The sequence below is a fragment of the Paroedura picta genome, chromosome 9 (genome assembly GCF_049243985.1).
Source record: "Paroedura picta isolate Pp20150507F chromosome 9, Ppicta_v3.0, whole genome shotgun sequence".
In the NCBI taxonomy this organism is placed as follows: Eukaryota; Metazoa; Chordata; class Lepidosauria; order Squamata; family Gekkonidae; genus Paroedura; species Paroedura picta.
The window spans coordinates 36,488,728-36,500,944 of NC_135377.1; positions in this window are offsets into that span (position 1 = coordinate 36,488,728).

Consider the following 12,217-nt stretch of genomic DNA (forward strand, 5'->3'; position numbering starts at 1 on the left):
AAGGCTCTTCTAGTGACCACAGTAATATGTATTCTGTGTTCATTGTTAGTGTTTGTTTACTATTAAGAAGGCTTTTATGAGTCCTCTTCAGCGTCAAGGCAAATTACAACAATCTATTAAGATTTGTCTAATATTCCAAGAATATTAAGATGATTTAGAGAGCCGCCTGGACTCCTGCTTACTCTCATGATACAGAAAGGTTGTTTAAAGCAGAGCAGGCTGTGCTTCAAACACAGGCATGACGTGAGAGAGGTTTGATCCTTGAAAAGCTGCATTGTTTGCTTGAGGACTGCAATGGCAGATCAATTTGTTGTGCTTTTCATAACAGCAGATGCAAAGATTTTGCTTCCTGCTCTGCTAGCAGCAAAAATAATGGATGTTCTTCAAACTAATGTTCATATGGTGCAAACACAGGGAACAGATTATTAACTTCTCAGCAGGGAAGATGCTGTTACAATCTAAAGGCTTCCAGATTTCTTTCCTTATGTGATTCATTATGGGACATACGGTTCTCTGGCTTCTCTGTGGCTATTTGCTTGCCTGACTTTAGTTGCATGTCCATACTGGGGGCTGTTAGGTTCGGTCTAATTAACTGGCTCTATTAAGCCTGTCTATGACCTCTCTAAGCAGTTCATCTTAACTCACATAAGAAGATTACAGGATCAGACCAATGACCTGCTTAGTTCAGCACCCTGTTTCCAACAGTGACCAATAAGATGCCACAGGCAACACCTGCAAACCGTAACCCTTGCCTACTGATTGGTTCACAGCATCTGACTGTCAAAGGCATTCCATCTCTGAACCTTGAGGTTTTATTCATCAGTCATAGCCAATTATAGACCTTGCCTCCAAAAACCTGTATAATTCCCTGTTAAATCCATTCCAGCCAACAGCCTTCTCCATGTCCCACAGCCGTGTAAAAGTTAACAAATGATTGTATGAAGCAGTTTTTCGCTTTTTTGTCTTTAACTGTGATGGTGCAGAGCAATCTTTGGAGGAGAATGAACTGAACCCATCTAGAATAGTTGCTACATTCCACTTATTTATGCTTTAAATGGGAACAACTTTTCATCTTCTTTGATGCTCACTGGAAAGTACATATCTTTTGATTCTTGAGAAAAAAACAGAAACCTGAAAAAACTAAATGTGTTGATTAAAACATTTATTATTTCTTCTGCCATAAACTCTGATTGGTCAGAAATCAGAAAACAATAATTGAAATCATGTGAAATGTATTTCTATGTTTGACAGGATTAAAAAAAATGTTTGCACATCATACACATGCACAAAATGTATACTTCACCGCACAGAATTAGGGCTGCTGACTTATACACTGACCCTCTAGCTGCAATGGTGGTGGTGGTTTATTTACATGACCATTTCTGACTGTTCTGTTTGAAGATAGAGCTGGAGTTTCTGAAAAATTGTTAAAAGCAGCTCCACATAAAGCCTTTTACAGTAATCTAACTGGAATGCGATCTGAACATTAATCAACATGTCCAGATTACATTTTTTGAGATACTGCCATAGTTGATGTATCAGTAAAAGATGATAAGAAGCCCTAAATACCATGGAGTATGAGGACTAGGAGAGAAGTCTTGAATGTATATTTGTATTTATTTGTGATTGAATGTTAGATTGATGAATTTAGTGCATTAGTGATGGGCATGGATATTTTGTTTGATAACACAATAAAATATTTGAATTGGAAAAAAATGCAAAAAAAAGTTCATATTGAAATAAATGTTGTGGGGAGAGGAATGGGAAGGGGACTGTAAGCCGCTTTGAGCCTCCTTTGGGTAGGGGAAAGCGGCATATAAGAACCAACTCTTCTTCTTCTTCTTCTATTCGAGAATCATATAAAGTAAATGAAATTGGGGTGGGGGGAGAGAGGAATGTTTTAAAGTTACATGACTTGAGAACATTGTATTAATTCTCATAGATGAATGTAGTATAACTGGAAAAGGACACCTGAGGAAAACAACTATAACAGTGACCACTATAGCTATTGAATCACAGATTGAACTCCTAGAAGTGGATGTAGCATGGATAGATGGATTTTGTCAGTAAAACATCTCAAAGCAAAATCTGGCTCTAAGGCTTTAACCATGGACTTTACATTTAATTGGTCCCTAAGAAGGAAGATATTTCTTCAGAAGAAAAAACTTTATACTAAAAGAACAAAATATGGGTTTAGATGTGTTTTAGTAGTATTCATATAAACTGTACTTCTTTTTTCCCAACTCTGAGAAAAATACCTGGAGGTACCTTTCAATACCTGGAGATTTGGGGGGACTGAGCCTGGGGAGGGCAGGGTTTGGGAAAGGAACTCAGCAGAGTATGATGCCATAGTGTTTGCCCCCCAAAGCAGCCATTTTCTCCAGGGAAACTGATCTAGATTGTTTGGAGATATATTAATATAGTGGGAGATCTCCGGGTTGCACTTGGATGTTGTCAACTTAATGGTACTGTGAACAATACCAAGATTAGAAAATGGATTTTAAAAGACTGGAAAATTCAAGGAAGATAATTCTATCAACAACAGTTTGTGTTCCATCATCTAAATGTGATTGCAAACAAAAGCAGAAGGTCTTCCTGCCCTGTTTGTAGGCTTCCAGGAAGTATTAGGTAGGGTAGTGGTGTGATATAATTGACTTGATGGTTCTTTGGTCTTCTCCAGCATGCTTTTCATATATTGTGGTGGTATGATGTAACTCCAGTATGATTTGAAATGGTTGAATACTCAGTAACATGTTGAAACTGCCCAGTTGTAGTCAATGAATATGTAATCGTTTTTCTTTTTTTGTCTTTTTTGTCTTTTTTGTCTTTTTTAGAAGCACAGGTATTAAGAGTGTTACATCAGTGGGGGAAGAGAATAAAAAAACATTAAACCATAAATAGCCTCTAAGACTGGCAGAAGTTACTTTTTTAAACATGGAATGGAGAGCATCTATTTTATGTGTGACAACCAGACCAAACGGATTAGTGGTCATTAACCAGTCTCAAAGAATCACTGGATCTTCCACAAGTCTATTTTCAGAGGGGGGGCAGGAAAATCTCATTGTTTTTTTAATTGGAACTCCGTACCCTTTAAAAAAAATTTAAGTAGCTGTATGAACGGACCATTTAGAATTTCCTGCACATCACGTTTTCACTGCTAAGTCCTCCTAACACTACTTTATTCCCTGAAATGTTGAAGTAGTATGTGCAATAGTAGGAATTCCATGAAAATGTCAGACTCTATTGGAGTGTAAAAGCAAATTAATAAGATTGATTGATTATTCATTGGATTTCTGAGCCACCCCTCTCCAAGAGGTCTCGGGGCAACTTACAAAAGATATAAACTTTCAGACCTAGAAAAATGTCAATTATAAAATCTTGTCTACCAATACAATCAACACATGTCTGGATGCAAACAACTGGCAGGAAACTGCTAGATTTCAGTTCACTAGCACCTTGTAGCCCAATATAAGGTCTAAAGTGTCAAAGTTCTCTTTATCAAACTATGGTCTTCTCCTCAAATCTTGTTGGTCTCCAAGGTGCTACTGGATTCAAGTCTATATGTTCTACTGCAGATGAACCTAACTTGCAGGGAAATGGGTGAACTGTCTTCACTGTGCTGAAATAACTAGATGTATACAGGTGGCTTATCCCAGGTCCATCTAGCTCCGTTCTCTATTGGTTTACTTATGACACTTTAACTAGAAAAAAAAAACTTGTGCTCTTCCACTGAGCCACAGCCCCCTGTCCCATACATGATGTTTGATAGACATATGATGATTCATTGTAGTCATTAATAAATGATAAATATGCATGTGTAGACAAGCTGTAACATCATAATCAATCATATGCATTCCACCAACCTTCTAACAGACAAGAGGACATTCAGCCTTTTGCAAATCTGATATTAAAATTCTGCCTATCTCATTTTATCCCACCTTTAGTTCGAGGAGAACCGGAAGAGATCTTTCAGAATTTCACCACAGCCCTCTGAGATACTGAGAGAATAAGGCACAGATCATGAGGACTGGAACCTCAGTTTCTCCAATCCTAATCTAGCCCTCTGACAAGTTATGTAGATATTACTAGTCCCACTGGTGTTTCAGTGATGAGGACTCATTCATACTTAGAGTCATTAAATAACGAGCATGCATATGTCAACCAGAGTAAAGCCTCTGTCTATCAGTACTGGTTCCTTGTGAGTATAAACTGCTCCTACACACAATGTGTATATCAGCAGCAGTGGCATTCCGAGTAGAAGTCAGTGAGTTTAGAAAGGTATAACTCTGTTTAGGAGGTCAGTGTAAAGAGCGTTGTAAATAAAGAATGATCAGTTGCTATATGCAGGAAGAAGGCATCTGTTTGGAAGACACATTGCAACAGCACTGTAAAGGTCCGTTTCCAGTAACACGCTTTTAGCACAGCAAATGGTAACCCTGATATTTTGAAATCCTTAGAACAATTAGAGTGATCTTTAAGCGTACAACAGAGAAAGGAATAATCCTTGCAGCTGGCCATCTTAGCTAGAATGTTTTTAATTTTGCATATTTCCAGATCAGTGTTCAATGGCATAGGTCATATTGTAATTGGTTCCGGGTGCATTCCCTTGGCAACAAGGCCTTTCAAAAATGGGCGTGGCTGACAGAATTGAAGACAGTTTTGATTTTCTGCAGAGGAACAGCAGCACATTTATCTAGGATTTTCACAACACATGCACAAAACAGTTTTATTCCTAAACTATTATTTCCAGTGAATCAATGGAGCCAATGGGAACTATTAGAACAATCTGTTGTTTCCATACATTACTGTACTGAATCACAGTGCTTCCTGGGAGTTGTAGTCATTTTGCTTTCACCATTGTATGAAACCGAGTCTGGCTAGCCAGGCTTTAGCATTTCATTTCCTGGAATACCACGGAATGGCGCAGACAGAAGCTGGAATAGAACGTGGATATGAATGAAAAAAGATGATGGGAACTGTAGCAGCTGAAACAAAGAGCGTTAAGAAGAAGACTGCAGGAGCTTTGGATGCTCTGGTATTATTCAGCTTCACTCAGACATCAGGGAGGAGGTGACTTCATGCTGTGACTAATCCTGGCTTTCACCAGTCAGAAGGTAGCAAGAGGTAGGCTGAACAGCTGTTTGAGCTCTATCCACATCAGCTGAGGTCTGAAGCAGTCCAGAGTTGGACCTTGAGTGATGGTTGTGGAAGAGAAGAGAATACTGCAAATCCTTTGCTCTGAGGAGAATGCTAGGTATTTGGGAGAAACACAGGGCATGTCAAGATCTTGCACATCAGTTGCCAATGGAAATCATGAAGCCAGATCTGCAGGACAAATGTTGCAAAGAGTCCTGGAATCTTTTTAGGGCCTTGATGTAAACTGATCCTGTTGAGCTCTCAGGACATGGTCCAAAAGGAGGAGTCAAGGTTCACTGTAAATCTTCCAGGACAACCATTTTGGATCTGGACTGTGGATGAGTCCTTTCAACAGGGGAGCAGCTCATTATGAAGATTGGAAGGGTTTTTATTTTATTTGTTGCACTGTGCACATTCCCAGATGGCAGAGAAGGCACAGCCACTGCTGCTTCTGAGTCTGCCCTCATCAGCAAGAATCAGGAGAAGACTGTGGGGACTAGCGATACTGAATGGCCCATTGAACATTTAAAATTAACAGTGTGCAGAAATGCTTTTATACCATGGAGTAAACAATGACACTGGGGGGGGGGGAGGACGGACAACATTAAGGCTTGTGTGACTGCACAATTTTCAAAGAAGTAGGGGAGGAGAGAATAATGCAAATTGGACAATATTGTCAGGATTCCTTAGGAATAAACTTGCTGCCAGCAAAGAAATAACATAGATATCCCATGCCCTCCCAGCTCAGCCAATATGTGCTGCATGAACATTGTACCACAGAGCAATTTATTTGCAGTACAAACCTGATTTTTTTTCTTCCTTTCTGCATGAAGAAAGTTTTAATTCTTTTAAGGCATATATTATGAAGCACTGGCTTGCTCTGTATATCAAAGTTCCCAAACAGTGGGATGATCAGACCATCCTTTGCAATATGCTGTCTGTGGTGGTTGGTATGAAGGACAAGAGCCTTCCTTCTCCCCCTCTTCTCGAGAACTGCATAAGACCTTTACTGCATCCTTTAATCAGTGTTTGTTTTTTTCCTGTTCAACATTAAGAACTTACCCAAGAGCAGAAAGTCTCCATACTTCAGATGCGCGAGCCCTCCTTAAGCCCTCCACGGTTTCTTTTGTCTTGTCTATATCACATTCCCCAGCATATTTAACCCAGAGATGTTATCTTCTTTAATATGGGAGCAATTCAGGGTTTGCAGGAATCTGGAGGATTGGCAGATCTGTGGAAAACAGAATGCTATTCCCATGCCCACACTTAACCAGCAATTACCCAGAACAATCTGCTTTGGAGAACTCTTCACAACCAATAAGCATCCTTTGTCTTCTGCAAAACATCCATTCTTAATGATTTGTTTTTAAATGTTTTTTTTCCTAACTAAACTTCTGCACTTGGTGACTGTAGACCACAATGTGCAGTACACTTCAGCTAAAGTTGCTGGAGAACATTTTAAAAGTTAAAAGCATGAAGGAATTCAAATGTCACATGATTTGGGTTTGTGATATTGCCTATTATTTTGCTGTGTATTATTTTTTCTAGTGCAAAAGGCTGCCCAAATATGCATTCATATTTAACTACGTCTGCCATGTAGCATTAAAGCAAGGCACATGTGATAAGCACTTTCCTTTGTGACATGTTATTATGAATAACAGTTAGCATTCATTGTAATACTGTAGCTCTAATCATAACAGACTCACTTAGTATTCATAGGATTGAGGGGCAAATTTTGTTCTATTATGCTTTAGCAACCGTTAATAGGCACATTTTCTTTTTCTATATTTTAACATGTACAACTTACAAGAGTTCCACATCTGCTGTAGCATTCTTGTAGAATTTAAAATGTTTTTAAATGAAATTACTGAAAATGCTGGTCTTCTAAAGGAGAGCATTAGCAGCCAGTAGTGTTTACTTTAACTCTTTCACTAAAACGTAATAGTTTGAGAGTTTCTGTAGGTGATCAAAGCAAATGGCAACAATGATTGCATTCTATCAGATTATATATATCTGTAGAACAGTCCTGCACATTGAAGGATATTGTATACATTGTGCCTAGAAGTAGATTGCACCTGGCCAGGACACTCATATTCAGATGGATTTTGTCCTGACAGGCAAAAGAGTTCAGCCACCTCACTATTTAGGTGGGGCTAAATGTGGCATAAAAGGGCAGATTATGCTCCTTCTTACTTCCCACAGAATTTAACAGGATACATTAAGATCCAAATCAGCATGTACTTTCATAATCTCACTGTGATGGACAGTACACCGGTTATGAACTTGTGTCACTCCACTTCTTTGGATGCATACATATATTCCTCTAGACCTAAATCTTATACAGCATTCAATTTCAATATTATCTCCAACATACAGAACTTCTCTAATGATCTAACTACATAAATGCTTCAAGCTGGTCCTCTTTATTTTATCTGCAACTAGGGCTGAGTATTATAGTAAAGTGGCCAAGTTTGCAGATGATACAAATTTATTTAGGATGGTGAAAACCAAGGCTAACTGTGAAGAGCTCCAAGAGGACCTCCACAAACCAGGTGAGTGGGCAACAAGCCAGTTTGGTGTAGTGGTTAGGAGTGCGGACTTCTAATCTGGCATGCCAGGTTCGATTCTGCGTCCCCCCACATGCAACCAGCTGGGTGACCTTGGGCTCGCCACAGCACTGATAAAACTGTTCTGACCGGGCAGTGATATCAAGGCTCTCTCAGCCTCACCCACCCCACAGGGTGTCTGTTGTGGGGAGAAGAATGGGAAGGTGACTGTAAGCCGCTTTGAGCCTCCTTAGGGTAGGGAAAAGCGGCATATAAGAACCAACTCTTCTTCTTCTTCTTCTAAAAGTTTAGGCTTGCTCAAGGACCAGGCCTTACTCTTTGGAAAGCAACTTGTGTGGTGGCCTGGTGGCCTTCCTATCAGCTGCATTGGATTCACCAAGTTTGTCATTACTTAGAGCAGGGTTTCTCAGCTTTTTTACTGTTGAGAAGTCCTTGAATCATTCTTCAGGCTTCAAGAAACCCCAGAAGACACAATCATGCAGAATATGGTTGGGAAGCACAGCTGTGTACACTCAGCTGGGGACACTCCCCTTCCCACCCCCTCCAGGCCCATCATTGGCCATTTTGAGAGGAAGAGGCAGGTCAACATGACCATATATGGTCATATCACCTGATAAATGATTAGTACTATATTTAAAAATTAATTCACTCCCACCCATTCCGGAAACCCTTCCCGTGCAGACTGCACCTTAGACTCAGCCAATCTGGCCATGCTAATCTGTGTTTCTTTAATGCAATGTTTGGATTACTGCCATGTGTTTTATGTGGGACTGCTCTTGGAGACAAACTGAGAATTACAACATATCCAGAACATAAAAATGTATCTATTGTTGGTGGCTAACCACCAGTCACATATGTTGCCTGTTTTGAAACATTGGCTGCAGGTCAGTTTCCAAGTTCAGTACAGATGATGACCTTTAAAACCCTTCAGGACTTGGGACACATATACTTAGAGGATGATCTCCTCCTATATGTCCCTGGGTACCAAATACAATAACCAGGAAGCCATCTGTTGGCTATCTCACCACATGAGGTGGCCTGTCTGGCATCAGCCAGAGCCCAGATATGTTCCATTGTGGCTCTCTCTCCGTGGAATAAGCTCCCTGAAGAGATAAGAGGAACCACACACAGACACACCACCTTGGAGAGCTTTAGGTGGCACTGAAGGGCCTGCACATTTCCAGGACTTTGAAGGAATTTTAAATGGCAAGCTTTTTTAAGGAGGGAGGAAAAGATTTGGTGTGTCTTATTATTTATTTATGTATTTATGTATTTATTTATGTATTTATTTATGTATTTATTTATTTATTTACCAGCTTAAAAAACATTGTAAGCTGCTTTGACACCCCCCCCAAAAAAAAACAAGTGGGATATAAATGTTTTAATTTTAAAATGATTTTGGGATTTTGTTTGTACCCTTATATATAGTTTCTACTTTCTGAAATAGAGTATACCTTGTGAAGGAGCCTCATTTGGAGGGAACTGAACAAGCAAGATTCCAGATAAATTTTGTCCTTTCCATACAGCTGCTTACAGCCTGAATGGAGTCAGACAGAGGTGTGACTGAACAGCTCTTATATAGGGATTGGCATGAACAAGATAATGAACAAATGTTTGTGACTAATTTTGGACAGTTCATGTTTTGCAAAGTCAAGTTTGTGACAGGTCAGCCAGCACAGACTTTCTCTGAACTCTAAAGGTGTCCATGGAAGTTCATGAATGGATATATTTCCAGACACACAAACTTTGCTCGATCATGATGTTTACCAAACTTCAAAGCAAAAGGGCAGTGGAAGTTTCCATGTGAGTTTGGTGTCACTAGTTTGTTCCTGAGTCATTCCATAAACTCCTGTAACTGCAACAATGCAAGCAAAAGAGGACTAATGTCAAACCACAGAATCCCTGCAGTCAAACTGAAGGGGGAGGGACATATTTTCACACTCAGTACAACTAGTTCAGTGGACAGAATGCCCAGCAGACTGACTGATCTCAAAGCACATTGTCACAAGAAATTGGGGGAGGGGGGAATTGGCAAGCTCTATGCAAGAAAATGGGAACACAAAAACTTCCACAAAGGGGAGGGCCCTTGAAACTGACAAGAGTCATTTGAAACTGGATAGAAAGGTGAAAAGAACCATGAGAACCTCTGCCTATCATTTCCCTAGAAAACACTTTCCTGGGAGAACATTTTTGGGGGAGAGAAATAACTTCGATCCTGTAAATCCAATCCTCACTAAACATGGAGAGTAGGTAGAGGAGAATCAGCCCAAAATCCCCTGCCAGTTTGATGTTGCTAACACACCAGGATGTGGGGAATTCTACTGAACCAGTTTGTTGACATCTAAAAGTTTGTGGATAGGCTTGTGTGCTTTGGCCACTTTGGCAGCCTTTCAAGCCCAAGGCGGCCAACGTTGTGACACAGGGGGAGGGACAGTGCCGGTAGTGTCGCGCCAGTTGGTGCACACAGGCTCAGAGCTCTGTGCCTGTGTACATGCGCCAACTAGCATGCCGCCGTCGGGCCACCTGCCACGGCACTGGATGCCTCGAGCTTGAACGGCCACCAAAGCGCACAAGCCTATTTGTGATGGTCCATAGTTCCCAGTTCATGATCATCCTTACTCTTGACCCTCAGCGTGATGGCCTGGAGCATGTGCTAATTACCCTTATTGAGTAGGACTAGCCTAGAATCATTGCTTCTGATTCTCATGGTCCATCATATACGTGCCAGGATGGGATACACAGTCTGCAGAATCTAACGTAAAAAATCACCATATGTTTCTCCTCCCATGCCAGTCACAGTTGCATTTTTATTCTTGTGCAGTCATGCCCTTCTCCAAAGCCACTCTGACAGCTGTGGTGTCAGATGGAACAGATGAACACTTGGCAAAAGCACTCAAATTAATAACTATGAGAAAAATCATCTAATAATGAAACTGGATCAATGGACTTGGCCAGTCATAATGTCAAGTCTAAGTTCATAGAATATCTCAAATGATTTTGTTACTCATATCTTGGATTCAAGAGAATATTTTTTTCTTAAGAAAGATGTTTGGAGATTGGGGCTGACTTTTATTTATTTATTTAGTGCAAAGTGAGTATCAGTAGCCACCTGGTTTTGTATGCTAAACAGCACAAGGATCAGTAAAACAATCTATTCCTTCAATAGCTTATTTTATTATGATGATCAAGTACAATGTAGAATGTGACCCAAAAATCTAGAACACCAGTCCTGCAATAAAAATATAGTCACCCCACTGATTGCCAGGTTTGATTTGGCTGATCTGGCTGGCTAGGCGAATGTCCTCTACCTCCCTCACTCCTCCATGTACATCCCTCCCAAAGCTGTGCACTTGATGGAAGGGGATCACCATCCCAGAGAAAAGAAGGGTACCATTCTTCGGTCAAGGGTGTACGATAGCTCTCCTAAGGTTTATCACCAAATTTGTTTGTTTGTTTATATACTGCCCTACCTTTCAGCTCAGAGTAATTTACATAGAACATGGAGAACATTGGAACAAGTACAGTATAACTCAGTAACAATAACATTGAATAAAATAACAGTACTAACAGTGCTTATAATAGTATTTCAGTAAGTGGTTGAACAACATTAACATGTTAACTTTCCCATGGTTGGTCAGTTCAGAATTCACAGAGAGAGGTTCTGGGTGGCCAATTAGATGTTGTTGGTTGGTTTGACTGACCTCAACCAAATGCCTCGTGGAAGAGCTCCATTTTGTAGGCCCTGCAGAATTGTGCTAGCTTTAGATTTCCTCCAGAAATCTCTTTTAATAAGTTTTGAAACACACTCAGTAACAACGAACTTCATGGTGAGAGACTATGTTCTTGTGTTGCTTTGATCCTTGTCAATACTGTGTTACCATGAGAACGTTTGTTCCCCAGTGTTTCCTTAAGCTGCACTGTGTGGGAACGAACATCAAATGAAGGCTATTTAATGGGCCATCACTGTGGCTGCACAGTCAGTATTTATCTTACCTTGTTGTTAGTTTGGCAACAAATGTCGGACTGGTACATGTTGTACATACAGCAGCATGTGATGAAGCTTGGTAGAATAAAATGACGCTTAAGAGGCTAGGAAATAAACTATGCTGTGCCATCTTGAGTATCTCTCTGGCAATAATGCATTGGCGGGGGTGGTGATCAGCATCCAACCATATTGTATTCTTTGAAGAAGTGAAATTTGCATTACTGAAAATACTTTGTTCTCACTGCATGTGACCTGAGCTGACCATGCTTTCACCATAGGGCACACTCAGCAGGTGAGATGGTGGGCAGGCAGTGGTATGATGAGGGGGGAGGTGGGATATAAATACAATAATAATAATAATAATAATAATAATAATAATAATAATAATAATAATAATAATAATAATAATAATAATAATAATAATAAGAGACACCCTGGTCCCAGACTGTGTATGACTTTAGAGCTGAACACCAGCAGATGTGCACTGAACTCAGGAACAATGCAGCAACTACTTGAAATTTTTTCAAAC